Source organism: Eumetopias jubatus, unplaced genomic scaffold, assembly GCF_037043125.1.
Source record: "Eumetopias jubatus isolate StellerSeaLion01/CBP00866 unplaced genomic scaffold, mEumJub1_p1.0 scaffold_2, whole genome shotgun sequence".
In the NCBI taxonomy this organism is placed as follows: Eukaryota; Metazoa; Chordata; class Mammalia; order Carnivora; family Otariidae; genus Eumetopias; species Eumetopias jubatus.
In genome coordinates this window covers 162197541-162223886 of record NW_028274808.1, presented here as the reverse complement: position 1 = coordinate 162223886, position 26346 = coordinate 162197541, and the positions used below count along the sequence as shown (strand labels likewise).

Genomic DNA, 26346 nt, shown 5'->3' with positions numbered 1-26346 from the left:
AAAAGATATTCCAGGGGAACCAGGGTGGTTAAGCATCTGACTATTGTTTTCTGTTCAGGTCATGATCTCAGGGTCCTGGGATCAAGCCCTGCCTCGGGTTCTGAGCTGGGCATGGAGCCTGCTTAAGATTCTCTCTTTCCCTCTCCCTCTCTTGCTGCCCCTCCCCTCTTCGCCACACGCGAGCACACACTAAAAAAAAAAAAAAAAAAAAAAAAGGTATTCCATATAAATGGAAACTAAAAGAAAGCTGGGGTAGCTATACTTACATCAGAAAAAACAGACTTCAAAACACAGATTGCAAGAAGAGAAGAAGAGACAAAGGGCATTATATAACGATAAAGGGGTCAATCCAACAGAAGGATATAACATTTGTAAATACTTATGAACCTAATATAGGAGCATCCAAATATATAAAGCAAACATTAGCAAATATGAATGGAGAAATAGCCATACTATAACAGCTTGAATAGCCCACTTACATCAATGGATAGATTATCCATTGTATCCATATCCATTATTATCTCTTAATAAGAAAACATCAACCTTAAATGACGTTAGACCAGACAGACTTAACAGAACACCCCATCCAAAAGCAACAGAATATACATTCTCAAGTCACATGGAACATCCTCTAGAATAGATCATATGGTAAGCCACAAAGCAAGTCTGAATAAATTTAAGAGGACTGAAATCCCATCAAGCATCTTTTCTAACCACAGTGATATGAAACTAGAAATTGATTTTTTTTAAAAAGTTTAAAAAAGAGGGAGAAAGGAGAAATTATATTATGGCCAACAAATCACAGAGATTCGTCGCTTATTTTAAGACTAAATTCAATCTTCTTCTGTTAATGTCTTACTATTAATTTAAAAGTCCTAGAAGAACTTTATAAAGGAAAGTGACATTCCTCTGCTTTAGCCAGAGTTCTTAAAATAATCTTTAACCTAAAATGTTTCCCAAAGATGGATGCTCAGTTTAAACACTGGTGATAATTCAATCAGCTGCAAAATTCAGTTAGCAGTCTCTACATTTATAGAGAAAACCTGACAAAGTATACAAGTATCAATTGCCACAGCTGTGGTTTAAAATGAAACTTTCCCCCACTCCACTGAACTCACCCTTTTTCTCCTAGTCCCTGCTATGCCCCTTTTCCTTTATTCCTGCTTTATGCTGAGACAGTACTTGGTCCCTGGCTCAGTTTAGTGGAGAGTTCAGGGTCATCAGAATAATACCCCTGGAATGCTGTCTCTGAACAAACGTCTCAATTTAGATTATGCTCCTCTTCTTAAGAATCTTGATATACATCCAAATCATAAGGCGGTTAGATGTAAATACTAACTGGAAGATTTATTATAATAAAACAAAAAAGGAAAGAAAAAAATTTAAGCTTTCTAAAAACTTAATGCCATGTAGAGTATAATAAATAAAAGTAGACATAATTCTACTACCTTTACTGAGCCTGACGGTTTATCAAGCGAGGTAGTGAAGGACACAAACAGTGAATAAGACAGATCTATGACCTTATGGCATCTGAGACTCATCCAGTTCTAGGACCATCCCTCCTCAACTGTCCTACAAGGAGAGTGTTGCAGAAAGTTACAATGTGGCACAAATGGGACTCATTACAAAATAACAATGCTTATCTTTTAATAGATTGGGCTTCTGGATTAAGGTTGCAATTGTATTGGAAGCCGGAATTCTCATGGAGGATTGGAAAGGAGAGAGGAAACAGAAGTGGAGAGTGCAAAGCAAGGAACTGAGTCACTCTCCCACCTCACGAGGTTTTTCACCCTTGCTACTAGTTACATAAATCCTATGTGGAATGCAATATTTCACTTATGACAATTTTATTACTTAAGCTTTTCATAAACCTGTCAAACCATGAGCTGCATGGAACATTTTTGTTTTATAGATTCTCGGTTTTAAAAATAAAAACTTTCATCACTCCAAACTAAATGCAATATGATTGAAGATCACACTACCAAATGATGATTTGATTCTCAGCTATAACCACCTGCCCCAGTTAAGGTTTCAAAGTAATTTTTTTTTTTAAAAATGATACTGCAGAAACTAAGACTTAATGTCCCAATTTCATCTTAAGCAAGCTCACTAAAAATTTCCATGAAGATATTTTTACCTTAAAATAATACAAACAAAACACTTCTCTTGAGTTACTATTGCTGAAACACCAAAACTGTGAAATGTCACTTTAGGAAATTTACTTTTAAAATAGGTTTAAAAGGTTTAGTCCCCACTGCATTTCCAATGATAAAAAGAAATCCCATTCAGGATGGAATTATTAAAATTATCATCTCCCAATCATTTTATTGCATCAATATGTAAGAAAACAAAAAACACAAGAGGTGATCCAAAAAGACTAAAGCTTACATTAATATCAGAAAAGTCCCATGTAAAACAAATCTACAATAAACCCCCTTTCCATTATAATTACAGAGAAATGACCTCAGATGAGAAGGTAGCACAGTGTATGTAGTACAGTTACACAATACTAAGCTATATTAACAGACAAAGTGACTTAACCTCATTTACAGGAGGAAAGGGAGAGAGGGAGAGGAAAGAAGAAAGAAATAAGAAAGACGACCTGTAAGAATAAAAAAAAAGATGTAACACAGAAAATCATTTTTGCAAGTTTGCAAGCAGTAAATGATAGTACTCTTCCCAAAAGAAACATGCTGGCTGGCCCTGATATATAAACAAAATCACATAGGAGAATCAAGTATACTAGTATTCGTCAACATGCAGACTAGTGCATTCAACCTAGCAAGACACCTGATTAAAAAAATTAGCCAAGTGGAAGATTAGTCCACAAGATACCTCAGGTAAAAGAAGAGATTTAGATATACTACACAGTCATGATTTTATTGGCCATTCTCCACCACCATGGACATCAAATACTGAATGCTCTAAATATGCCATTTCCCTCCCTCTTCACCGGAAGTCATAAGAGCTCCCTGATATTGCCATATAAACATATTTTCGTCAAACTAGTAGAGGCAGTTTAAGTATTACTTGGTGTTCACTGAATTGTAAAGGCCATTTCAAAAGGGAAGTAAGATTTTCCTATACCTGAAGGTTTAATACAAGATATTTTTTAAATTGTACTTGAGACTTGTCTCTTTTACAAGAGATTCTGATAAGTGATCTACCACATTGAATGCTCCCTAATTTCATACAATTTGACAAATGTCTATTGAGTTATCAGTTACAAAAATAAAAAATACACACTTCTTTGCACTCCAAATAAATACATGGGTATTTCTAATACAACAGACACTGTGACAAATTTTAGAATTGACATATCAAAAAGGGAAATAGAGTATGTGGGTTAAAAGTCAACCTGACTGAGGAGATTTAAGGAGGATTGGGGAATAGTTAGGATCTGAGGAGAGCCTTTAGGGAAAAGAGAGAGAAGACAGGGTTCCAGAAGCAGAGATGTCATGACAGAAGATGAACATGAGCTAAAGAAAAGAGGCAGAAACATATCAGTTCGGTTGTCTAAAGGAAAGTAGTCTCACTTGGAAGCTTAAAGAAAATGACAGAGCCTCCAATTTCAGGTGGGCTTTCATTTTTCCACAATGAGGGAGTGTATTAGTCAGGGTTCAGAGACTACAGAGAAACAGAACCAATAGGATATAGAGAGAGAGATGTAAGAGAGTTGCTGTGGGAATGAGCTCAAGTGATTATGGAAGTCCCATGATGTGCCATCTGCAAACTGGAGAACCAGGAAAGCCAGTGGTGTAATTCGGTAGAAGTCCCACGGGGAATTGAGACCCAGAGAGGTCGATGATATAACCCCCATAACTCTCGTCTGAGGCCAAAGGTCGGGGTGGGGGTCAGGAGGGCAGGGGGTTGCTCTGTGTGTAAGTCCCAGACTCGGAAGGCCCAAGAACCTAAAGCTCAAATGTCTGAGGGCAGCAGAAGATGGAAGTCCCAGCACAGGGAGCTTGAACAAATTCACCCTTTCTCTGCTTTTTTGTTCTATCTGGATCCTGGGAGGACTGGTGATGCCCACCCACAGTGGTGAGGGTGGATCTTCTTTACTTAGTCTACTGACTTACATGCTAATCTCTTCTGGAAACACCCTCACAGACACACCCAGAAATCATGTTTACCAGCTCTCTGGGCATCCTTTGGCCAGTCAAGTTGACACACAAAATTAACCAACACAGGGAGCCGCCATGAGTTTTTGAGAAAGGAAGTGACATGAACAGACCTGTGATTTCTAAAAGTTACCTTCTGAAGCAGATAGGAAGAAAGCCTGAAAGAGCAGGACCAGTTTGTAAAAACCTACTGGAGTAGTCAAGAGAGAACTTCCTGAACGAAGCCTGTGGGAGGCACGGACAAAGCACTGAAGTAGAACTCAAAGAATTTCACAACTGAGCAAATGGGAGACCAACACTCTTCACAAATACTACTACAGCCTCCTGATCAACTTGCATGATCCCCTCCTAAGCATTCCCCCCACCCCAGCCAGAGTGATTGTTTTTACAAAGAAAACCGTATTGCATATCTCAAGGCCCTCCACCCCTCCTCCCTCCATGCCAGTCAAGCAGGCCTTTTCGTTTTCTAGAAGTTCAACTTCTTCCCTGCCTCAGGATCCTTCATGCACTGCTTCCTGTTATCTGGAAACTGGCACCTCAGTGTTTTCCACCAGGTGACCCCTAACTGGCCTTCCTTTGTGCCCCCTCCAACTGAGTCTTGGGATGAATGCATCCCCAGCTGACACTGAGATTGCAGCTTTATGAGAGACCCTGCACTAGAGGCACCCAGTTATGCTGCACCCTACAGAACATGACCCACAGCAACTGAGATAAGGTTCGCTGTGTTAAGCCACTAAGTTTTGGGGTGATTTGTTACACAGCAATAGATAACTAATACACACAGTACTTTGACTAAACAGAATTACAAATTCCATTCCTAGGTACATATCCAAGAAAAAAAGCACCTATGTCCACCAAAAGACATGAACAAAAATGTTCACAGCAACTTTATTCATAATTATCCCAAACTAAAAGCAACTCAAACATCCACAACTAGAGAACTGATTGTGGCATTTCACACAAATGGAATACTACACAGCTATGAAAAAAAAACACTACTGTTTTACACAACACTGATAAATCTCACAGACAAAATGTTGAGCAAAAGAAGACAGAAAGCTTTAACACTGGTACTGCTATTCTAAGACTGCTGTGTGTATAACACACAGGGGTACTCAAAATGAGGAATTATGAAATGTTCTAATTGTATCATTCCTGGTGTCACTGGGAACCAGGATTCTTAGCTGAGAAAAAGACAGATGTAAAATAAAAAAAGATTGAGCAAAAATCTTATAGAGCTGAAACAGAACTGGAAGGATCAGTATGAACTCATGAGGTTCTCTATCTGGAAAAAAAAAAGAAAAAACTTTTCCCCTAATTTTGACTACTGAAAATACCTAGAAACAATAATCAATCCATTAGAAATGAGAACCCCTAGAGCCCAGAGTATAGTCTTAAAATCCTATTCCCCAGTAAAGGAATCAGGGTCCCTCAGGTCCAGGGATACCAGGTGTAGGGAGGAAATGTACATGATGTACCTGGAACTCCCTGTCATACCAGATAATCAAGAAGCTATCAAAAACTACTAGAGTCATGTCAAAATAACTCAGTAAGCAACTTTAAAAGGCTCCCACTGACCAAAGTTTAAATAATTCAAGCATCAATAAAAATAATCTGTTACGTTTAAATCTAAGAGTCCATAATGAATCTAGGGGAGAAGGGGCAACCCTAACTGATCACTATTGCAGAAGGCTGATATAAACAACTCATTGTTTTGAAATTGGTAAGCCAGGGGAAACTATCAAGCTTTTCTCCAACCTTTCCTATACAAACTATACAACTAGGTAACAAATAGTACATGAGGAACGGTTTCTCTTTATAGATTTCACATGATAAATGAAAAGTAAAGCTATAGTATTAACACATCACTATCTTGCAACCCCTAATTATTTAACAGACCTAAAGTAGGGAGTCCATCACCTGTTTTTGTAAATAAAGTTTTATTAAAACAGCTACACCCATTCATTTACATTTTGTCTATGGCTGCTTTCCCATTTCAAGGGCAAAGTCAGTAGTCACATCAGAGGAAACCAGATGGCCCACAGTGGGTAAAATACACACTATCAGGCCCCTTACAGCGAAAGTTTGCCATCCCCTGATCTAAAGCATTGAGCACAAATGTCAACTAATCAACATTAAAAGAGGGAGAAATAAAAGCTGTGTGCACCAGACACTTGCCAAGACACACAGACTTGCAAAAAGAAAATGAACCTCAACCTGAGCAGGCCTCTAGATCCAACTACCAACTAACAAATACAAAGGACAGAGGAGCATGTTCAACCACTTCACAGGAATGTAATGAGGAGCATCCACATCTATGGGACAAAGACCCAATTTGTCAACAAACAAATTTTAAGGACAAGGACAACCTTAGGAGAAAAATTAACAAATTGCAATGAAGGGAGGGCTTATCTAGATGCTGATTCAATCAAGTCAACTGCTTTAAAAATGTATAAAAGAATCAAAATGACCACAAACTGGATATTTTATTACATCGGGATTGTTGCTGTTTTTAAAAGGTGATAATGGTATTGTAGTTGTATTTTTTAAAAGAAGGTCTGCTACTTTAAGAATACATACTGAAATACAAATAAATTATATGATGTCTAGGATTTGCTTTAAAATGATACAGGAGTGGGAGAGAAATCAGTGGGAGAAAAACAATTTGGCCATGATTTGATAATTATTAAACCTGAGTGATGAATACAAGGGGGTTCGTTATACTAGTCTGTCTGTTTTTATATAAATTTAAAATTTTCCATAATAAAAATTAAAAATAAAGCAAACATTTCTTATTCAGACACCGAAAAAAATCTGAAGTAAAAAGAATAGGTCAGGGAAGTGTGTTAGATCACCCCAAAAAGCAACTGGACTGTGACAAGGTATGGATCTTTCAAAGGAACGATATGAAGCCAACTTGGAAAAGAACCAGTTCAGGGATCAAGTAAATGATTGCTGAGTAGATCCAAACTTAGTCATGTGTCCTTTTCCAACTGTATCAAGCATCTAGAACTAGGGGGTAAAGGATATGTATGGTAAAGGAACTTAGGTTTGAGATTTGGTAAGGTAGTTGCTCAGAATTTTAAAAAGGCAAGAGAATATAAGATGCAAAAATGATCATGGAGTTTGGGTAAGAGGAAAGCTAATGAGGCTAGGAAATAGCTCACGTGGTTAGAAAAACAAAAAAATGCCAAGAAACTGCAAGTCATAATAAAGGCTAAGAACAGATTTGAGAAGTGGGATGTAACAGAGGGTAATGATCATGACAGGAAACTTTCCAAAACCTCAGAAACAGAAGTGTTCCAGGTGATGGTGAAGTCTAAGGTGAGAAGGGTAGAGGGTGAGCAGTACGTGGAATTTTGGGGCTCCAGTCCCAGTGAACAAATGCTGATTAACTAACTGGTTTCAACTACCTGCCAAAGAATCACACCCTTCTCCCAAGCTTATTTCAAAAGGTTATCTGTATGCGTAAGGGGCCCAGGACTGGAAGCTCTGGTCTAAGATGTAGTGATCTTGGAAAATTAGTAAGGTGAAAATGATGGAGGCTAGGCAGATCAAAGAAGCATGATGAGAGTCACCAACATGATACAAGAGACAGAAAGGGAATATCAGGGTCAAATAATGGAAAATTCCGGAGGTCAAGAGAAGAATAAAAATGTGGAAAAAAATAAAAGACATCGAAACAAAATGATTAACTGAAAAATGTTCGTTAGTGGAAGCCTTATTGGAACTCCGTAATTCAAAGAATATAGTCTAAAAATCTATCAAAGGGGTTACAGAAGAAAGGTATCCTCAAAAAACCAACAATCTACCAATTTGTTCCTTACAATCATAAAAGTGTTAGATGTATGAAAGCACCAAAACACCTTAAAAATCATTTAGTTTAATTCACTCATTTCATAGATGAGAAAACTGAGCTCTACTAAGGCTAATTAACTTGCACTCAAAAACACCATGCAATTAATGATTAGAATGAGGGCTAAAATGTGCCCCATTCTGCACTCAACCTCCCTACCTCGCATCCTCACCTAACGCCATGGTTCCATTTGATGACTTCCTTCTCTACAATGCTAAATGTTGTTATATATTTCCACGCATCAAGAGCAGGCATTTGGTAAATATTTGTTGACTAACACTCAAAATAAGCCTACTTCAATAATTTTCTTTTAAACATCTCCTATAACAGCAACTGGTTCTGCTCAATTTTATGCCTCTGCCCCGCCCCACCCCCACCCAGCCAAAAATGTATTGAGTAAATCTCAGAGATGTTCAAAAAACATGTTGGCTTAACTAGCATCTATGCTTCCAAAAATTGTTAGAATATGAAAAGGCACACATAGTACCAGGCTAAAAAAAGAAGAGTTGGCATCACACACCTCTCTTATCTCCATAAATATGTAACTACATAATGTACATCAATAGGAAGTAAGATAATGTTCTTGACCCAGTGGACTCAACGTACCTAAATAGATAGGAAAAGACAGTAACAGGATGAACTACTCAATCTACCAATAAGGGATTAATGGAGTACATATAGAGTACATAACGTATACACACAGTTGTTTATATATTTTTATATTCTTTGTAAATATCAGATACTATACTGGACCTAGAATCTCACATGGAAAGAATGTTTTGAAGCCTCCAAAAATCTGATGTTGCTGCTATTTTTAGATGTGATTTTTAAAAATTAGCAAAACAAATGCAGGTATTACTCATCTGTGAGAAGAGAAGGCACAATAAAGGGGAAGACAATCCCCCCCCCAAAAAAAATTGTTTTCACAAATTTCTATTATTCTGTTAAAAAGTACATATCCTTGGGGTGCCGGGGTGGCTCAGTCCATTTAGCGTCTGGCTCTTGGCTTCAGCTCGGGTCATGACCTCAGGGTCCAGGGACGGAGTCCCGAGTCAGGCTCAGCGGGGAGTCCACTTGTCCCTCTCCCTCTGCCCCTCCTCCCCCTCGTGCTGTCTCTCTCTCAAATAAATAAAATCTTTCTTTAAAAAATAAATAGAAAAAATAAAACGTACATATCCTTACCACTTAGAACAGGTTGTTGAGGCACAGAGTTTGTAGAAAAGACACCAATTTTGGAAAGGATCCATCTAGAAGCTTTTTCAATCTGGAGCTTGTACTTTATAGGCACACAAGTGGGCTCACTGGTGCAAAGCAGTAGTGATTCACCATGTACAAAGCAGAATATGGAATGTTAAAGGCTGGAAGACAAAAAAAAAAAAAAGGAAAGAAATATGGTTGGTTATTAGTAATACCCATGTTTAAAACAGAAGTTGTAACATTTTAGCAGTTTTCATAGAATATCATTGTTGAAATTAGTTTTTATCATTGAGAATCTAGACGAGAAGAACTTTCTTGTATAAAAATCTCAACTACAAAGGGAAAGACTATCTGGAGAGAGAAAACAAAATGAGAATTAGTCTTTTGAAGGATCTAAAGATTTTTGCTACCCACAACATCTTTCTCAAATGTATTATAAATTTCCTTACCATCTAAACATAATTAACTGTTTCTTAATGACACAAGAGCAATCATCGTAAGAGTGCTCCCCTAGTACTTGAGGACATATACCTTATGGGACTTGGGGTAATAACCCTAGAACTGCCTTTATTTCAAAAGGTACACCCTAAAGTACCCTAAGAAATAAGCACTTTCTGTTGCTGGTGAAAATGTCAATATCTACAAAATTAAGAATGAATTTATCCTTTGACCCAACAATCTTATTTCTGGGACATTCTCCTACAGATATACTTGTACACTCACAAAATCAAGCATACAGCAGGACTGTTGTGGGATTATTTGTAAAAGGGAAATACAGGAAACAACCGGTTACACATGACCCAGCAATCCACTCCTGGTTATATACCAAGAGAAATGAAAAGATACATACATGCAAAAATATGTATATAAATGTTCACAGTAGGGTTATTTGTAATAACCAAAAGGCAGAAACAATACAAATGTCATCAACTGATGAATGGATAAATAAAATGTGGTATATCCCATCCAACGGAATATTTCTGCCTCAAACAGGAATGAAGTACTGATACACGCTACAAAATAGATGAATCTTAAAAACATTACGCTAAGTAAAAGAAACTAATCACAAAAGGCCACATAGGCCGCATATTACGTGATACTATTTATACGAAGTGCCTAGAATAGACAAATCTACATACAGAGAAAATAGATTAGTGGTTGACTAGAGCGGGGTGGGGGGAGAGGAGGAATGACTGCTAATCGGTACAGTGTTTCTTTTGGGGATGCTGAAGATGTTCTAAAATCAACTGTGGTGATGGCTGCACAATTTTGTGAATATTGTACACTTCGGCGATTTGCATGGTATGTGAATTATATCTTAATGAAGTTGCTATATTAAAAAAATGTATATGTAGTCTGTAGCTTCTTCATCACTAACCAATATTTCCCATATTATTCCTTATCACCTTCCAAGACTATATAATGGGAAAGGCATTGGATTCAAGCTAAAACAGAACTCTTGCTAATCCTAAACCATAAATGAACCAGAACTTTCAAGTTTCAATTTCCTCTTGGGGGAGGCAGGGAATCCTCTGTGTTACACCGTCTTATTTTTTTCCCCTAACAATTGAGCTGCATGCTTACCAAGAGTAAACTACATCTGCCCCAAAATCTGTTTATGCCAACTGTATTTGCAATAATTATGTAATTTAAATATTACATCAAAAATATGAGTGCAAAGAAAATGCTGTGTCTCTGAAAATTAAGCTGTATGATTTGAAAAAGCCAAGTTCCTTAAAAAATATCCTAAAGAGAAGGCCTGAGTTATACAAATGATGATGTGTAAGCATTTTATACTTTTCAATAATGAAATATTTAAGGTATGTATCTTTCTTGTGATTCCTCACTTTAAACAAATTTTCTGTGTAACCAACCCAACTACCGGTTGATTATACAACCAATATTGTATAAGAGAGAAAGTCTACTCTATAAAAGACCGACAAAGTACACCACTATTCCTACCAATCTATCTCATGCTCTAAAGAGTGATGGTTGACCCTACTGAGTTGTCTTAGAGACGCTGAAACTTCTCTACCCTTTAAGCTCCCAGGCCCACCACAGTCTTGAACTCTACAGATAACTTGTCTCTTATAAAAGAGGATGCCCAATGTAAACTCTTCAAATTCAATTCAAGAGTGCTGAAATCCCTCTTCCTATGCTCTTAGGTTCTCCAAATCCTCCCTTTTCAAAGTTACACTTACATCTGACCTACATATTCAGATGACCATTAAGCAAAAAAAAAAAAAAAAAAAAAATTTCTCACTTATATTCATGCACCATAGACTCCTCTTGATTTCCTCTTAGCACACATTTGTGCCTCTTCTTTCTCACCTATCAACTTGTCCTCGATTTCCAGTCACTTGCACTCTGACCCCAACACTAAATACTAAAATACTCTTCCTAATGACTTCAAAAGAATTCTAAGTGCCCATTCTAACTTGCATCTGACCTCCCCTCTCTCACTACTCCAATGCACCTCAGAGATTGCTGCCAAATGCACAACTGTGATCACAAAATTCTCTGGCTTGGTAATATACAGTGGTACTCCTAATTCCTACAGAATAAAGTCCAGAAATTTATTAGCCTCAAAGTCAAGATCCTAATGGCAGAAAGGAAACCGCTAGCACATCTCCCTAATATTCTCTAGACTACAGTCAGGCTGAACTCCGCTCTGTGCAAACATATCCCATTCCTACACCCATATTTTTTTTCCATCTAGAATGTCCACTCTTCGTTTCTATGCACTGAAATTCCTCTAAAATCATTTCTAAAGTAGAAAATCACTTCTCCAACTCGAGCACTGGATTTCTCAACCGTCACACCTTCAAGGACTATTTTGTAAAGATCATAAAGTGCTACAACTATAATAAGTATTATTAAGTATAAACTAAGAGCCAGCATGTATCACTCAACAAACGTGGTTACTGTTATTCACTCAACAGAGTAAGTGCTCTATAAATATTTTTCAAATTGACATACAAAACAAAAAATTGTATTTTCCAGCCATATTACATACACTCTTTGCCCTAAAAGCAACAGTTCAAGGTTTGATACCTCTGAAAGTTAAGATGATGAAAATTTCTGATAATCAATAGTTTTCAATGGATGGGAATCTCATACAGATTCATGGTGTAAGAACAGTAACCCACTGCTTCATTATTTAGTCAAGAGCAACTTGATTCATAATCATGTCACAGTATATGTCAAGTCATTATGCTGCATGCCTTAAACTTAGTGTTGTATGTCAATTATATCTCAATAAAAAGTGGGGGAGACAACTTGATTCAGTAATATCTACCAAAAATACAAAAGGCAAGGCATACCAAAAACAGGAGTTTCATCATTTATGTTTTTTTTAAGAACTGTGGTAAAATATACCTAACATATAATTTACCATCTTAATCATTTTTAAGTGTGTGCAGTTCAGTAACATTAAAGTACATTCACACTGTTACACAAACATCACCACCATTCATCCATCTCCAGAACTCTCCATCTTGCAAAACTGAAACTCTGTGACCATTAAACACTAACTTCCCATTCCCTCTCCCAGCCTCTGGTTACAAGCATTCTACTTTCTCTGTCTAGGAGTCTACTCTGGGGACCTCACTGGAGTGGGATCACACAGGATTTGTCCTTTGTGACTGGCTTATTTCACAAAGCATGAGATCCTCAAGGTTCATTCATCTTATTTACCTTTTCAACAAGAATTTCAAAACCACACAAAGGACATGGTTTAAATACATTCTAGTTTAAACTCATGGTTTATACATTCCCTGTACCCTGGAGATTTAGAGGACTCAAACTACAAAAAGAAAGGGAAAAGGAAAATAACACGTAGTGGATAATCTGGTATGATACCAGGCATTCTGCTAGGTGCATTTTGCAGACAATTAAGTCCACACGACCCTGAGGAGGTAGGGTTATTATTATTCCCAATTGGTAAAGGAAAAAGAAGGCTCAGGAGACCACGCAGTATTAGGTAGGCCTCCTATGTTACCTTCCTATTCCCACTTTGTTTTTATCATAGAAGTTATCACTATCTGACATATATCCACATATACATTTCTCTCCTTATGTGCAAATTATATGTAGACCAAATAAAGTTGGAAAGCGCAAGGGTCACAGTTGTATAACAAAGTTGTGTCTATTATACAACATAGTTTAAAATCTAAACACCTTACAATCTCTGGCTTTTCTGAGATGCTTTTCCACAGGTACATTTCTTAGATATTCAGAATTTGGGAGACCTTATTACTGCCAAAGATATATTTATAGAGATATTTCTGCCCAGCAGGAATGGGAGGTGGAAGGCAGGGGAGGGCAGGGGTAGAGGATAAAATTCCAACTGAAAAGTCCAAGGAGGCTTGTCCTCAATGACCCCAAATTTAGTATAACAACCCTATGTTCTATAAATTCGGGGTTTTTTTTAATTAAAATGTTTACTGAGCGGCTAGGGAGATACAAAAGTGATTAAAACATTGTCAAAGAGGGGAGGCAAATGCACACATCACAGAAAGCCAAGTGTAAGGGGTCACTGAATCACAGCAGTCAAAAGAAAAGTGCTTTGGGAGATCAAGAACGAGATTGCTTCCAGAATTTGGTTGTTTCTATCAAACTTTACCTGAGGACTTTTCTACGAAGCATGAGTTTAAAACAGAAGGGGCGATACAAGGTGATGATGTATGGTCTACTTACACCTAAAATATATTCTCACTATAATATTAGCTATATTTACAGTAATTTGATTTCCTTCTTCTGCTTCAGAATTAAAGTAAATATTCCTACCATCCTGTATTGCTATATTTTCTCCTTCAAATTAGCTAAAACTTTTATCACATTTCAAGAAATTAAGAATTAAATACCTAACATTTAAGCTGTTTAAACTATATTTTTTCATAAGTTAAATTATAGCAAGTAACTCCACAATTAGAAGAATTTAAAATCTTATGAAGCAAAATCTGATTGTTTAAGGGCTCTCTAAATAAATTTCTACTTGTAATAAAGCCTACAATTCCCATTAACTTATTGTTTTCATAAAGTAATTTCTTTTGAGCACAGTATGAAAAATATTACTCATAAAAGAAGTACTGTGTTCACAAAATAATTTTATCTTCACTGATGTAATACGAAGTCAGTGGTTTCCTTTTTGTGGTAAACAATGGGTCTTAGGAAACACATTCCCCCGCTAAATGTCTTTTACATTTTTTTATACACAATTGGTTCAACTTCCTAATAATCACTATTTACCAGAAATGTGAAAGATAAAAATCTGTCAAGATACACAATAAGATTAAGCAAGCCAAAAGAGAAAAATAAAATTATAAAGGTTCCCTAAAGAGGGTGGGGTAGAGAAAACTCAACCTAACACCAACAATCTCCAAACCATTTTTAAAACAGAATATTGGTTTCAAGCTGACAAAAATCCACATCTTTTTTCTCCCTTCCCAAAGGACCATGCCCACCAGCATACAAACATTCTGTAATGATCCCCACCTTAAGGGAAGGACAAAAAGAGCCCTCCGATGACACTGTGATTTGTAACAAGAAATATATATTTGGTCTTTGTCCCATTTCTGGCACAGAACTCCCAAAACCCTTACAATTTCCTAAGTGATGACAGCCTTAAAGGTGTCTTTTGTTGTTAATGAGGTGACTTTTTGGACCACACCCAAGGATCAGAACTAGTTGCCAGGAGAACCAACCTGTGATTAGAGGGTTGGAACCTTCAGTGCCATCCCAGCCCCTCACGTCGCGTCAGCGGGGAGGCTGGAGGTTTAATCAATCGCCAATGGCCAAAGACAAAAATCATCATGCCGGTGTAATGAAACCTCCATAAAAACACAAAAGGACGGGATCTGTCTGGAGACCTTCTGTGTTGCATACGTGCAGATGTGGGGAAAGTGGCACACTCAAGGGCATGAAAGCTCTGCACCCTTTCCCCATACCTTGCCTTAAGCATCTCTTCCATCTGGCTGTCGCCCAGTTTTATAATAAATTAGTAACCTAGTAAGTAAAATGTTTCTTCGAGTTCTGTGAGCCACTCCAGCAAATGAATTGAACCTGAGGAGGAATTTGCTGGAACCTCTAATCTATAGCCAATAGGTCCAGGAGCACAGGTTGACAACCTGGACTGGTGTCTGAAGTGTGTCTTTGGGGGTTGGGGGGAGAGGGGAGTGGAGATGGTCTTATGGGACTCAGCCCTTAAATTGTAGGATCTGATGATATCTCCAGGTAGTGTCAGAATTGAGATGAATTGTAGGACACCCAGCAGGTATCTAAGAATTGCTTGGTGGTATGGGAAAGCCCCATATACACACATACTAGAATTGGTGACCAGATCATTTACCGCCCTTGATCACAAAACCCCTGTCAGTGACTACAGCATCTCTTTGATCCCTTTTATAATAAAAGTCACCCACATAGTTGCCTCTATGCAGTATTTCACTCACTTCCCTTCTTTGTCCTATTTTTTCTTCTATCCACTCCACGGCTTTTTACCTTCCACTCCATAGGACTGCTTGTCAATGTCACTAATGACCTCCACACCTCAGGAAATCTAAAGGTCAGTATCAGGCCTCATGTGAATTGACACTACAGCAACATTTCTCTTCCTCCTTTTTGAAAGACCTTCACTTGGATTGCAAAATGCCACACTGCTGGTTTTCTTCTTCTTCCTTATGAGCTACAATTCCTTTGCCTCTTTCCCACCTCAGAACATCGGAGAGCACAGGGTCAGTCCCTGCCCTCTTACCCACTGACATTTACCTCTAAGTGACCTTACTTATCCAGTCTCAAGGCCTTACATTCAAACTTGGGATTTGTCAGCATATAGATGGTATCTCTAGCCCCATTCTCTCTCCTGAGCATGAACCTCAAAAATTTAATCATCCATTTGGACACCAAATAAGACTTCAAACTCAGCTCTTAATACATCCCCCCCAAATCTTCACCGCCCCCAGCATTGCACCTCAGCAAATAATACCTCTAGAAGTTACCACTTCATCCTAACAAAAACTGAAAATGCAAAACTCTTCCTAGATGCATAAAAAAAGTGAGGTCATAGGGCAAATCACTACTCCCAGAATTGAAGAAACAGACAAATACAGAGAATCATAAATTAATGGAATAGAAACTTCCATGGAGATCAGTGCCAGGGTAAGAAAACCTGAACTATTAAGATTTTTTTTTTTTTTTAAGTAATCTCTACATCCAACATGAAGCTCGAACTTACAACCCTGACATCAAGAGTTGCGTGCTCTACGGACTGAGCCAGCCAGACACACCAAGAAGTCTGTTTAGGACCCTCTCTCCCTCTGCCCTGCCCCTGCGCATGCGCTCGTGCTCTCTTTCTCTAAAATAAATCTTTAAAAAAAGAAAACTGAAAAGAAAAAAGACTGGAAAAAATATCCTAGAAATGTAGGACATTACAAAATAGGTCACATATACATAATAGGAATACTAGAAGAAAGAACAGAAGAAATATTTGAAATAATGACTGAGAATTTTTCCAAAGTAATGCCAGACACCAAACTACAGATCTAGGAAACTCAGAGACCACCAGGCAGGATAAATGCCAAAAAAAAAAAAAAACAACTTCAACCAGGCATATCACACTCAAAATGCAGAAAAATCAAAAATAAAAAGTCCTGAAAGAAGCCAGAGGGGGAAGAAAACACCCTACCTATGGAGAAGCAAATATAAGAATTACATTTGACGTCTCAGAAACCATGCAAGCAAGAAGAGTGAAGTAAAATATTTAATATACTGACAGAAAAAAAATCTAGAATTCTGTACCCTGCAAAATCATCATTTAGAAATGATGGAGAAATAAAGACTTTCTCAAACAAAAACCAAGGTAATTTGTTGCCCATAGACCTCTTAATGTACATAAAGGAGGAGCATCAAAGAAGGAGTAAGGGAAGGTAAAATTAAAACTTTTTCTTATTCTTAATTGAGCTAACAACAGTTTGTTCAAAGTACTAGTAACAATGTATTCGATTATATATGCTTATATAAATGAAATGAATGAAAAAGAAAAGGGAAGGGTGAGAGGAATTAGGATTATTTTATTATAAGGTAATTGCACTACCCATGAAATAGTATAGTCTTATTTGAAAGTGGATTTGGATTCGTTGTAAATGTATATTGCAAACTCTAGGGCAATGACTAAAAACAATTTTTTTGAAGTACAATAAGCTAAGAGAAGAGAAAAACAATCATATAAAATGTTCAAATTAAAACCATAAAAGGTGGGGTGCCTGGGTGGCTCAGTCGTTAAGCGTCTGCCTTCGGCTCAGGTCATGATCCCAGGGTCCTGGGATCGAGCCCCACATCGGGCTCCCTGCTCCGCGGGAAGCCTGCTTCTCCCTCTCCCACTCCCTCTGCTTGTGTTCCCTCTCTCACTGTGTCTCTCTGCCAAATAAATAAGTAAAATCTTAAAAAAAAAAAAAAAAAAACATAAAAGGCAGAAACGGATTAGAATCCAAAAAAGAGAACAAAAAACAAGGCCACACAATTAGGAAACAGTAACAAATATGATAGTTATTAATTCAACTACAGCAATAATCAGTTTGGACATTAATTGTCTAAATGCACCAATTAAAAGAAAGAGAACTGTCACAGTAGATCAAAAAGCAAGGCAGACTGTCTACAAGAAACCCACTTTAAATGTAAAGACACATATGGATTAAAAGTAATTGCATGGAGGGGCTCCTGGCTGACTCAGTCAGTAGAGCACTCAATTCTAGATCTCAGGGTCATGAGTTCAAGCCCCACACTGGGCATGGAGTTTACTTTAAAAAAAAAAAAAGGTAACTTCATGGTGAAAGATATACCCGCTAACACTAATCAAAATAAAAATGGAACAGCTATATTACTTTCATACAGAGCAGATTTAAAAGCAAGGAAAGTTATTAAGGATAAAGAGGACCATTACATAATGACAAAAGGGTCAATTCTCCAAGACCTAACAAGCCTCAATGTGTATATGCCTAACAACAGAACATCAAAATACATGAGGCAAAAACTGATAAAACTACAAGGAGAAATAAATGAATCTATTATAGTTGAAGACATCAACACCGCTCTTTCAGAAATGAACAGATTCAGCAGGCAGAAAATCAGTAAGGACATAGCTGAACTCTACAACACCATCAATAGGCTGGATATAACTGACATACCTAGACTACTTCATTCAGCAAAAGCAGAATACACATTCTTTCCAAGCTCATATGTAACATTCACCAAAACAGACCACAATCTGGCCCACAAAATACAACTTAGCGAACTTAAAAGAACAGAAATCCTGCAATGCCTACTCTCAGTTCATGGTGGAATTCAACCAGAAATCAATGACAGAAAGATAACTGGAGGGGCACCTGGGTGCCTCAGTTGGTTAAGCATCTGCCTTCAGCTCAGGTCATGATCCCGGGGTCCTGGGATGGAGCACCATGTGGGGCTCCAGGCTCAGCAGGGAGACTGCTTCTCCCTCCACCCCTCCCCCTGCTCATGCCCCCTCCTCAAATAAATAAGTCTTGGAAAAAAAAAAGGCTAACTGGAAAAATCACAAAATACTTGTGAGATTAAAGAACACATTTTTTTTTTCAAGATTTTATTTATTTGTCAGACAGAGAGAGAGAGCACAAGCAGGGGGAGCAGCAGGCAGAGGGAGAAGCAGACTCCCCGCTGAGCAGGGAGCCTGATGTGGGATTCGATCCCAGGACCCTGGGATCGTAACCTGAGCCAAGGGCAGATGTTTAACTGCCTGAGCCACCCAGGCATCCCTAAAGAACATACTTCTAAATAATACATGGTCAAAGAAGAAATCTCAAAAGAAATTTTAAAATATTTTGAACTGAATGAAAATGAAAATTCTTAAAATTTGTGGGATGCATCAAAAGCAGTGCTTAGATGGAAATTTATAGTAGTAAATATGTATATTAGAAAAGATCTAAAATCAGCAATCCAAGTTTCCACTTTAGAAAACCAGAAAAAGAGCAAATTAAATTCAAAGTAATCAGAAGGAAAGAAATAAGAAGAATTAGAGCAGAAATCAATGAAACTGAAAACATGAAATCAATAGCAAAAAATCAATGAAACCAAAAGCTGGCTAAGAAAAACAGGAGAGAGGACACAAATTACTAGTATCAGAAATGAAAGCGGGGAGGGGCCCACACCAGGCTCCTTGTTCAGTGGACAGCATGCTTCTCCCTCTCCCTCTGTCACTCCCCTTGCTTGTGCTCTCTCTGTCTCTTTGTCAAATAAATATATAAAATTAAAAAAAAAAAATGAAAGAGGGGACATCACTACAGATTCCATGAACATTAAAAAAAAAATAAATACTATGAACAAGTATATGCCCACAAATTTAATAACCTAGATGAAATGGACTAATTCTTTGAAAATATAATCTGAACGGCCCTATACTTATTTTTCAAAATTCAATCAGTAATTAATTGAACTATTATTCTGAAACTGAAAACATTAGGCCTAGATGTGTTCACTGGTGAATTCTCCCAAACAGTTATGGAAGAACTATAATAATTCTCTACAATAACTTTCAGAGATTAGAAGCAGAGGGAATACTTCCTAACTAACCCATTCTATGAGGCCAGCAGTATCAAAAGACATTTGAAAATCAATTAATGTAATCTATCACATTAACAGGCTAAAAAAGAAAAATCACATGACCATATCAATGGATGCAGGAACCAACACCCGTTCATGATAAAAACGCTCATTAAATTGGAATGGAGGGCAACTGCTTCAACTTGATAAAGATTATCTACAAAAAAACTACAGCTAATATCATACTTAATGGTAAAAAACTGTAAGTTTCTCCAGTAAGATCAGGAACAAGGCAAGATGTCCATTCTCACCCCTCCTTTTCAACTTTGTACTCAAAGTCCTAGCTATGCAATAAGAAAATAAATGATGGGCGCCTGGGTGGCTCAGTTGGTTAAGCGACTGCCTTCGGCTCAGGTCATGATCCTGGAGTCCCGGGATCGAGTCCCACATCGGGCTCCCTGCTCAGCAGGGAGTCTGCTTCTCCCTCTGACCCTCTTCCCTCTCGTGCTCTCTATCTCATTCTCTCTCTCTCAAATAAATAAAATCTTTAAAAAAAAAAAGAAAAGAAATTATATACAGATTGGAAAGGAAAAAATAAAACTGTCTTTGTTTGCAAATAATATGACTGATCACCAAATAGAAAACCCAAAAGAACACACACACACACACACCCTGAACTAATAAGCAATTATAGTGAGGTTGCAGGATACAAGGTTAATATATAAAAGCCAATTGTGTTCCTATATACCAGCAGTGGACAAACAATTTGAAATTAAAAATACCAATTATATTAGTATCACCCAAAAATGAGATAATTAGGTATAATTTTAACAATGTGTATACGATCTATACGAGGAAAACTACAAAATTCTGGTGAACAAAATCACAGAACTAATTAAATGGAGAGATATTCCATGTTCATGGACAGGAAGACTGAATATTGTCAAGATGTCAATTCTTCCCAATTTAATCTATAGATTCAATGTAATCCCAATCAAAATCCTAGTAGTTATTTTGTAGATATCAACAAACTGACTGTAAAGTTTATACAGAGAGGCAAAAGACTCAGAATAGCCAACATGATATTGAAGGAAAAGAACAAAGTCAGAAGACTGACAGTATCCGACTTCAGGACTTAACATAAACCTAGGATAATCAAGACAGTATAATGTTGGGGAAGATCAATGGAGCAGAATAGAGAATTTCGAAACAGACCCACTTAAACACAGCCAAACTGATCTTTGACAAAGGAACAAAAGCAATACAATGGAGCAAAGATGGTCTTTTCCACAAATGGGCTGAAACAACTGGACATCCACATGAAAAAAAGAAAGAACGAACTCTAGATACAGACCTTTAACCCTTCACAAAAATTAATTCAAAATGGATCATGGACCTGAATGTGAAATGCAAAACTATAAATCTAGGAAATAACAAAAGAGAAAACTGACTTTTGACTTTTTAAATACCAAAGGCACAATCCATGAAAGAAATAACTGATAACTAACTCAATTAAAATGGAAAGCCTACTCTGCAAAAAACAATGTCAAGAGAATAGGAAGACAAGCCACCGCCTGGGGAAAAAAAATTTACAAAACACACACATATGCATGCGTGTGCATGCACACGCACACACACCCCTAAAAAGGACTGTTATCTAAAATTCACAAAGAGCTTTGTGCAGTGGCAGTATCATAGCCAATGAGGTTTATCCAAGGTGCGATTATTGCTCATCGAAACTAAAATACACAAAGAAATCTTTAACCTGAATAGGAAAACAATCTGATATAAATATGGGCCAAAGGGATACCAGGCTGCTCCGTCCATTAAGTGTCAGACTCTTAGTTTTGGCTCAGGTCATGATCTCAGGGTCAAGAGATCAAGCCCCCACACGGAGATTCTCTCTCCCTTCCCCTCCCCACCCCCTCTGCATGCACGCATACACATGCATGTAGTCTTTGTCACTCAAATAAATAAATGGGCCAAAGACCTTAACAAACACCTAACCAAAAATATGCATACTGCAAATAAGCATATGAAAAGACGCTCCAAATCATATGTCAACAGGGAAATGCAAATTAAAATGAGATGTTGCCAGGCTTCTATTAGAATGGCCAAAATCTGGAACAGTTGACAACAAATGCTGGAAGGGATGTGAAGTGACTAGGACTCTCTCACTCATTGCAGGTGGGAATGCAAAATGGAACCACTGCTTTGGAAGAGTTTGGAGGTTTCTTAGAAAACTAAACATACTTTTACCATATGACCCAGCAATTGTGCTCCTTAGTATTTACAGGACTTGAAAACATGTCCACACAAAAACCTGCACACATAAGTCTAAGGCAGCTTTATTCACAATTGCCAAACCTTGGAAGCCACTAAGATGTTCTTGAGTAGATGAATGGATAAACTGTGGTCCATCCAGACAATGGAATATCATTCAGCACTAAAAAGAAATAAGCTATCAAGCCAGGAAACAGGAGTCTTAAATATATAATGCTAAGTGAGAGAAGCCAATCTGAAAAAGCTACACACCGTATGATTTCAACTGCGTGACATTCTGGAAAAGGCAAAACTATGGAGGCAATAAAAAGATCACTGGTTGCCAGGGGTTTAAGGAAGAGGAATGAACAGGCAGAGCACAAAGGATTATAGGGCAATGAAAATATTCTGCATGACACAAGGATGGATACATATCATTAAACATTTATCCAAACCCATAGAATACACAACACCAAAAGTGAATCCTACTCTAAACTGGGGACTGTGGTAATTATGATGGGACAATGTGGGCTCATCAACCGTAACACATGTACCACTCTCACGGGGGATGTTGATAATGAGGGGAGAGGACACATGAGTAGGAGCAGGGGGAACATAGGATATCTCTGTACTTTCAATTTTCCTGTGAATCTAAAACTCTTAAGTCTTTATAGAGAATAATGTCTATAATTTTTTTTTTTAATTTTTAATGGGGGGGGAACCTCTTGTCTTAATCTGATCTGGCTCTGATTCCAATTGTCCCCACACATCTTACAAAACAGGTTTTCAGCTTTGGTTGCCATTAAAACAAAAAAGTACAATTGTTTGGAAATTTTTTTAAAATAACACATGTATAGCTATATCAAAGACAATGCCAGAATTTCAACTTATCATAAACTGGTCTTTCCATTAAAATTAACTTCTGAAAATAAAGTTTAATTTATCAAAAATTTGATTTTTTTTCCCCTGGATGTAGCAAATAATTTAACAAAAAAACAAGATCAAAATCTTTGCAAAGACGGGTTTTCTGTGGCCTGTGATAAATCAATTTACAATACAGTAAGTTGCACGAAAATGTGTTCATAAGCATTTTCTAGTGGGAGGTCCAGAGTTATTAGATTCTCAAAGGGGGCCATGATCCAGATAAGATTGAGAATGGCAAGTTCTTAGGTTTAAGTTAAATCAAGACATTCACCCACTATTTAATACTGAGGGTTCTACTACCATTATTTACGAAACCTTCCTTGACTTCCATCCTGGGTATGCAACTCCTTTCCACAGGCATATAAAGAAAATAAATTACTGTCACCCAGTATTTAGAAAAGTACTAGGGAACATTGTAAGAGTTCAATTAAATCACCCCAGGCATTTTTTTTTTTTTAAAGATACATTCCTGTATGGTTGACAAGATCCTGGAAAATAATTGGGCTATATGTGTCAAGTCTACTAAAACGTTCATAACCTCTAACCCAAAGGGGAAATTTACCAAATAATCCAAAAGCACATTAAAAATTCTGTATGCAAGGGGGCACCTGGTGGCTGAGTCGACAAGCATCTGCCTTCGGCTCAGGTCATGATCCCATAGTGCTGGGATCGAGCCCTGCATTGGGCTCCCTGCTCAGCAGGAAGCCTGCTTCTCCCTCTCCCTCTCCCACTCCCCCTGCTTGTGTTTCGTCTCTCACTGTGTCTCTGTCAAATAAATAAATAAAATCTTTTTTTTAATTTTTTTTTAAGATTTTTTTTTTATTTATTTATTTGAGAGAGAGAAAGAGATAGAGCACGAGAGGGGAGAGGGTCAGAGGGAGAAGAAGACTCCCTGCTGATCAGGGAGCCCGATGTGGGACTCGATTCCAGGACTCCAGGATCATGACCTGAGCCAAAGGCAGTTGCTTAACCGACTGAGCCCCCCAGGCGCCCCAATAAATAAAATCTTAAAAAAAAAAAATCTGTATGCAGAGGCGCCTGGGGGGCTCAGTCGGTTAAGCGTCTGCCTTCGGCTCAGGTCATGATCCCAGGGTCCTGGGATCGAGTCCACATCGGGGTCCCTGCTCAGAGGGGAACCTGCTTCTCCATCTCCCTCTGCTGTTCCCCCTGCTTGTGCACTCGCGCTGACAATAAATAAAATCATTAAATATACAGGAAAATTAAATTACTATTAGGCACTGTCCTAGGCAGCTGAGATAGGTCAGTGAAGAATATGTCAACGAAGAATGCTGCCCTCCTGTAGCTTACATGCTAACAGTGGGAGACGATAAACAATACATATCATTATGGAGTATGAAAAGGTGAAAGAAGCTATAAAAAAGAAAAAAAGAATCATGGACTGTCAAGCGCTCGGCGTGGTAGGAGTTGCAATTTTTAAATGGAATACAGCGTGTTGAAAAGGTGACATGTGAACAAAAAACGGAAGAGTCAGCCAGGTGGATAGCAGGAGTGAGCGTGTTCCAGCCACAGGAAAGAGCCACACAAAAGCCCTAAGGCAGAAAGCTGCCTGGCACATCAGAGCAAGAACAAAGGTGACGACAGCCGATGAGCAAGGGCAATAGTGGGGAAAAAAAGGATCAGAAAAGTAATAAGGGACTAACTCAAGGAAGGCCTATAGACAAATGTGCTTTAAGTGAGCCGGGGAGTCACCAGTCTGCAGAAGAGGGACGTGATTGTCCTACGTTTTAAAGGAGCGCTCTGGCCACTGTGCCGAGAAGGAGCGGACGGGGAGAAGCCCAGCAGTGGGGGACCTCTCAGTGGCAGGCTCTTTGTGACTGAAGTGTTAGAAAAACCCTTGTCTTCCAGCAGGAGAAATTGCTCTTGGATTCAGTTAACTTTCTAGCTCTGTTCCCCAGGAAACCATGAATGTCAGAAACCACAGAATGTCAGCTGTGTTACTAGGCAACATGGCTTATGGTAAAAATGACCCATTGGTACATTGCTTGGGACTGAGCGGGACTAAAAATACCTGGAGAGTGGCTGTAACTCTGGGCTGCTCTTAGTGTGGGGACTCCCACAATCGGGCACGTACCTTGTAGGAATCCTAGAAGCTATGCTCATGGATGCATATAAGATAATGGCTTTTGTGGAACATGGTGCTCCTCAGTCACGTTAGCTACATACCCATTCATGTGAGCCTCATTAGTCACACCTAAGCTTCACCTGGAAGCAGAAGCACAGAGAATAGCTCTGGCTGTTCCTTTTTTTTTCTTTTTATATACATATTTTTTATTTTAAAATAAGTTCCAGGCTGCACATAGAACTTAAACTCACAGCCCTGGGATCAAGAGTCACATGCTCTACCAACTGAGCCAGCCAGGTGCCCCGGGCTGTTCTCTCTCTGCACTGCTACAAGGACACCCCCCAAAAGACCATTTGTCCTTCTCTGCTGGTAAGCTGTTTTTCCTGTCCCTCCTCTCCTGTATCCTAAGTGAATGTGATGTCAAATATGGATTGCCATAGGCCACAGGTCTGGCTGAACCCCAGTGAAATTCCCTGGGTAGGCACTGCTCTATTGCAGCAACCCAGGCAGGAAACGGTAGTAGCATGGACCAGAATGGCAGCGCGTAAATAGGAAAAAGCAGTAAAATTGTAAATATAATTTGAAGGAGGAGCTGATAGGATCTTCCAATAAAATGTGGGATGTGAAAGGGTAAAGTTAGGGATAACACCAACATTTTTGGCCTTAGCAACTGCAAAGATGGAGGGGGAAAATGGGGTGGGGAAAGGACTGGAGATCAGTTCAGTTTTAGACAATTTTGAGGTGAGAGTCATTCCCAACTCACTCTCTTCAACCCAAGATGGCAGTAGCAGCTCCGACTATCATGAGCCCATATAACAACATCCAAAAGAAGGGCTATACCCTCATATGTTAAAGGAAACCAGACTCCCCACAGACTTCCCTCACGTGCCACTATCTCGAAACCAATCATGAGCAAGGAGAATGGAACTAAAACAGCTGGCTTTAGGCTGAGCCACATTCACAAACTGCCCCCTTTGGAATGGGGGTGTGTCTGGGGGGGGGAAGCCCATGAAACACATGAGCACTAAATACCCAAATAAAACTGGGTTTCTACTAGCAAGGAAAGAGACTAGGAAGTACAGTGTCTGTCCAAGGTATTGGATGAACCATCCACATCAGTGGTGAAATCGCCCAGAAGGAAAGATTAGAAATAAAGGACATTTACAAAATAAGACAGGGAGCCAGGTGACAAATGAGAGGAAGTGACCTACCTTCTGGTCCATGAAAAAACATCTAGGCAAATCTTGTGAAATTACACAATCACCAAGAAAAGATTCTAAAGGATTTGAGGAAAACAGACTAAAATGAAGAATCTGACTGAACTCAGAAACTCT

The 26346-nt window shown here is 38.4% G+C and overlaps 1 protein-coding gene and 1 pseudogene across 2 annotated transcripts in view; one reads left to right on the top strand and one right to left on the bottom strand.

The window, feature by feature from the left end:
* FRYL (FRY like transcription coactivator) overlaps window positions 1-26346 on the bottom strand; it is a 251245-nt gene that overhangs the window by 204698 nt on the left and 20201 nt on the right. The window contains exon 2 of one of the 2 annotated variants that reach the window (XM_088021180.1): window positions 9150-9335. The gene's annotated coding sequence lies outside the window, so the exon portion shown is untranslated. The remainder of the gene's footprint in view (window positions 1-9149; window positions 9336-26346) is intronic. The other variant, XM_088021179.1, reaches the window with a different exon arrangement.
* LOC114206869 (U4 spliceosomal RNA) lies at window positions 21416-21518 on the top strand (annotated as a pseudogene).